Consider the following 6,000-nt stretch of genomic DNA (forward strand, 5'->3'; position numbering starts at 1 on the left):
ACAAATTAAAACTGCCAAGGATAATAGAAATAACTTAATAGTTAATGTTAATTATAATAATAAGTTTGAATGCCACGTGAACGCAAGCACCAATCATATGCCCAGTCATATTAGTCAAATAATTTAATTTTGAAGCTATTAGTAATTGTGTTATTAGGAAGATACATGTATTTTCTCTTCTGATGCTACATTGTATTTAGTTTTGAGAGTTTCATAAGTATCATAAATATTTGTATATAATTTCCTATTTTATAGAACGCCAAATTATATCGATTATTGATAAGGGGTCCGGCATGGCCAGGTGGTTAAGACGCTCCACTCGTAATCTGAGGGTCAAGTTATAGAGTGCTTTGCTATGGTATAGAAATCAAATTTTTAAAGTTATAAGCTCTCAGTCTTACTGCTCAGCCACTAGATGGCAGGACAAAGAGTTAGCAGAGAATAAGATGGCGTGAAATCGTTTAAACCCAATGAGTCACAAAATGTGCTAACAAGGCGGTGAAATCCAAAGTACTAAATCACAATGGCGTCTTATTGATAAACAAATAATCATTCAACGAGTAATCAATAATTATTAGAAAATTAAACATAACTATAATTCAAAATTATTGTAGGCTTAGAATTGAATTAGAACCACTCTGTAGTGGTTGCATAAGTAACTGACGCAAACCCACTCTGAAAACAAACAAACACTTAAACTTTCAAACCACATCCTGTAGTGACCGAAATAAACAATTGCTTTCTAAGGTAGTTTCAAAACACTAGCAGCCATTCGTAGGGATTATACTCTTTATTACAGTAACGTGCGTTATAGAAGTGGCTGTAAATCCCAATATTTGGCTCAACTAGCGAGGCGTGATACCAGTTGATTGCCTTCTTTCTGGTCAGTAGCTCAAAAGTATGAACGTATGGAGAGAAAAAAAAATACTATATTTCAGTTGCTGTGAGGTCCTGAATGTTAGTTATACTTAGTTATAATTATTTCATGAAAGAGTTGATGTTAAAAGAACATAAAAGTTCAAGAAAAAATAATATTATACGAGAATAAAGAAAAAGGTTTATGAATCTGTTTCAGCACCAATCATTAACTTTGTTACATCTGTTTACTTGATTGTTCTAAGCCTGTTTTATCATTTGCAAAATGTCGGTCTTTACGACTCATTTAGAAAGCTGTTCAAGAATAGAAAAAGAACCTTATTACCAGAACAGCATTATTGGATAAACGTGGAACTGACGCGATCAGACAGTTTATAATTAAAAAACACCTCTAACACTTAAGATACATTTTTCTCAATAGTTTTGGAACTCTTTAGTCTCGGTATAAGCAAACAAGCATCACAAAATAAAAAAAATAGACCTGCTAGAGATCTCAACACAAGATTTCAGACCTTATTGAGTCTACTAAATATGGTATAAAATATTTAATAAATTATCTACGAAACTAACAATTAATTTTCACCTATGTAGATGATCGAAGCTTTTCATAATGTTCAATGACAGGTGAACAAAAGGAACCATGTCATGAAATATAAAACAGGTACATTTTATGGAACTCTAAAAGGATCCAATCTCTTGTAACAAAAAACACAGGTCTGATGGACCACTTAATGTGTCCAATGGATCATTTTATGAAACAAAAAAGGAACAATGGACTGCTTACGAAACAAAAAATGTATCCAGTAAGGCAGTAACTCATCTCATGGAATAGAAAGTGGATTGTGTGGACTGTTACGTGAAACAAAAAATCAGTTGGATTTGTAATAACGAACCCTTTCTGCCATAATCTTTAAAAAAAACTGTTTTTTAATTCACAGTAAAAAATATAACGTGATAATATCTTTGAGTCAACTTTTCAACGACGCTCGTAGATTACACGAGATAAAAATCTCGCCGATTTTTTGGAAGACACATACGTATAGAGATCGTTTATTATTAAGTACACAACTCTTCCCACCGGTTTCTAGCAGTATAAATCCAAAGGCATGCCACTGGGCACGCGCCGATAGGCAACAGATGACGAACATAATCCAAAGACATGCCACTGGGCACGCGCCGATAGCACGAACATGAAGAAATTAAGATTGTGGCTTAACAACAACAACAACAAAACACTAGATATAAACCTTTAGTTGTGTATCTTAACTAACTAGTAGAAACCGGAGCCGTTGTCTTGAAAAAGTTTCCAACGTCTAAAATCATTAGGATAGAATAAAGTCAAGGTAAATTTAAATATTTAAGTGAAGTGTTTTAATTAGCGCGGGTTTTGCTTTGGAAAATAAATTTTATAATTTGAAAATTCCGAAATAAATTTAGAAGAGGTTTGAAGTGAAAGATTAGAGGGAAGGCAGCTAGTTAACAGCAGCCACCGCCAATTCTTCGGACACAAATTGAATTGTGGGGTTTGATCGTTATCTTATAATGCCTTCAGAGACCCACAATGTGGAAGAGGTAAACAACTGTTCACGGTTGACCAACACTATGAAAAGTCTTGAGAAAATTTAGTTGTAGTGGCATATAAAAATATAATAATAATGGCATATACAAAATAAAATAATAGTGGAATATAAAAATATTACAATAGTAGCATATAAAATATAATAATAGTGAAAAGTGAAAATATAACAGTAAAGTCATATAAAAATGTAACAAAAATGATATAAAAATAGCATTGTTAATACATGTTGGACTGGATGCTTTCGGCGGGCTCGGCATAGCCAGGTGGTTAGGGCACTCAACTCGTAATCTGAGGGTAGAGGGTTCGAGTCCCGTCACACCATATACGCTTGCTCTTTCAGCTGTGGGGGCGTTACAAGTAACGGTTAATCCCAGTATTTGTTGGTAAAAGAGTAGCCCAAGAGTTGGCGGTGGGTGGTAATGACCAACTGTCTACCCTCTTATCTTTCACTGCTAAATTAGGGATGATTAGTCCAGATAGTCCTAGTGTAGCTTTGCACGAAATTCATAAAACAAACAAACAAATGTTTTTGGCGGCTAAATCATAATTATATAATGCTGCATATTCAAATATCGTTTTAGAGAATCCTTTGTCTCTCATCGTTAGTTTAGCCGACGAGTCTTGGAATTAAACGAAAGGCCTCTTGAGCACTGACTTCTGTGTATTTTAAAAGCTATTTTTAACGTTTTTGATGTTGAATTCGGAAGACCAAAATACAGAGAAATGGGGAGGGGAGATTTATGGTGTAAAAGAGGTTGATTTATCACACATTTTAGGCCTATTGGCTTCTAATTTTTGGCCAAATTTCTGTGTAATTTTTAAGTATTGTACTGGAGGTATAAACATTGTTTCAGAGAACCGTTCGCGTTTTGTCCATCCATATGAACACTTCTTCTGTCTGTGACAACCTTCCCTCTAGTTCTTAGAGTGAAGCAACTAGTAACACCTGCTAAACAACTATTACAGCTTTGGGTTTGGTGTATATGTTTCAACTTAAATTATGTATTACAATAAAAATTGATTTATTAAATAAGCTTGAATGAGCATAAGAGTTTTGTTTACTGATCGTGTAATATTTTGTATTTTCTACCCAGTATGATCTAGCAGGTGGTTTAGGAGCGCTGGACTCGTAACATGAGGGTCAAGAGTTCGAATCCCCGTCACACCAAACATGCTCGCCTTTTCAGCCAGTGGGGGCGTTACTATCTCATATCCAATCCCACTAATAGTGTTCTCTTATAGCAAAGCCACATCGGGCTATCTGCTGAGCCAACCAAGGGGAATCGAGCCCCTAATTTTGCGTTGTAAATCCGTAGACTGTACTAGCGGGGGGGGCGACCGGAAAGAAGGCAGCTAGTCATCACCACTCAGCGCCAACTCTTGGTTTGTTTATTTTGTTTTTTGAAGTTCGCGCATAGCTACTCGAGGGCTATCTGCGCTAGCCGTCCCTAATTTAGCAGTGTAAGACTAGAGGGAAGGCAGCTAGTCATCACCACCTACCACCAACTCTTGGTTTGTTTATTTTGTTTTTTGAAGTTCGCGCAAAGCTACTCGAGGGCTATCTGCGCTAGCCGTCCCTAATTTAGCAGTGTAAGACTAGAGGGAAGGCAGCTAGTCATCACCACCCACCACCAACTCTTGGGCTACTCTTTTACCAACGAATAGTGGGATTGGACGTCACATTATAATGCCTCCACAGCTGAAAGGGCGAACATGTTTGGTGTGACGGGGATTCGAAACCGCGACCCTCAGATTACGAGTCGAACGCCTTAACCCACCTGGCCATGGTGGGCCCTTCAATAATGAATCCCTTGATTTTAATAGCAATAATATATATTGAACTCTAGTAAAAGATAGGTCATAATTTGATATTTGTATCTATAATGTTCTTTACATTGTAATACAAGAAGAAAAAATTCAGATTGCATAACAGGAAGTGTCCTAGAACGGATATGACGTTTTCTTCAAGGAAACACAGGAACTACTGATGAGAAAATGTAACCATACTTTCCTTATTTCTTTCTTTTACTTTTAAAAGTGAATTTGTTTAGAATTTCCAGTTGTGTTCCTTTTCAGCTAAATGTATAATTACAAATTTGGTCTTTAATTTCATGAAATTTTGTGGTAGATTTGTTTGTTTGAAGTTAAGCACAAAACAACACAATGGACCATCTGTGACATGTCTATCACGAGTATCGAATCCCGGTTTCTGGCAGTATAAGTCCGCAGAGATACCGTTGTGTTATTGGGGGGCGGGGCGGTATAACTATTGGTTTTGAAGCTGGCGATCCGGGTTTGAATTCGTGCGATATCAATGAGTATTCCCATCATTTTAAGCTTGGGCGCGTTATAAGAGTGATAGTCAATTCTTTAATGTTAGGATGGTGGGTGTTAGGGTGCTGCTGTCTGACTGTTTGTCTCGCCACTAGTGCAAAAATAGGGATCGTTGTATATAGCCTCAGGAGATGGAACTTTGGAGTTGGCGCAAGCCGGGTTCGAACTTATGTCATACCATCACTGCAGAAGGTGCTTCTTGTACAATTATGTTAATCCTTTGTACAAAAACGATGATATTTGGTAACTCGGGAAATTCCTTGTAGAATAAAACCCCAAGAACTGGACAAATATTGCAAGTACCTGAAGATTTTAAAACACACGTCGACAACAACCACATATTTTATTTGATATGGACATTTTACCTTCTTCAGTCTTAGCTACTAAGAAAGATAACCTACTAATTGAGAGCTCTAACCACGAGGCTATTCTAGGCCCATAAAGGGATGCCATAAAATATGTTTGACAGAGAAGTGATATTTATTTATAAGATTTACAGTTGAAATTACAGTCACTGCTTTATTTCATATTAATAACATAAATATTTTTATTACAACGACAGACGAAAAATTGAGCTTTTAGCGCCCTCTATTGCATGAGCTATATATTAGTACGAAAATTAATCTCTATATTTTTCCCCTTTTTTCAAAATTATTAAAAGCAGTGTTTCACTAAAATTATTCTGTAACAGACGATAAAAGCTTTAAGTGGGATTATTTTAATAGAATATTATTTATTAATGTTTTGTTTTAAAAATCAACATTCCGACTACTTTTAAATAAATTTAAAACTAGGCTTATCCTTAAAATTCACTGTTTCACTTTTCCAAACACTAATAACATGAAATAACAATACTATAACACAAGATTAACTTGTTTTGACACCTATTTTTCCAGTTCAGTTCTTGGGGAATTTTAACAATATAATTACAACAGTTTTTGCGTAAGTTGAGAAAGATACGTGTTAACGAATTGACGTCTTAACACCCCTCCTTTTATCTTTTCGGACGAACTTCCGTAGCAATACAACTAATGACGTAAACTTTTCTCTAACACGCATTCTAATTGGCCACTTTATTCAAACACCAAGTCGTCTGGGGAGCCAAGAACCAATCATAATCAACTTTGTGATTAAATCATTAGTTCAACTAGTTAAAAGATTTATGACTGGGAGGAAAGACCTCAGAAAAAGTGAAGTGTAGTCCTAGTTTC

Source organism: Tachypleus tridentatus, chromosome 3 (assembly GCF_004210375.1).
Source record: "Tachypleus tridentatus isolate NWPU-2018 chromosome 3, ASM421037v1, whole genome shotgun sequence".
Classification (NCBI taxonomy): domain Eukaryota; kingdom Metazoa; phylum Arthropoda; class Merostomata; order Xiphosura; family Limulidae; genus Tachypleus; species Tachypleus tridentatus.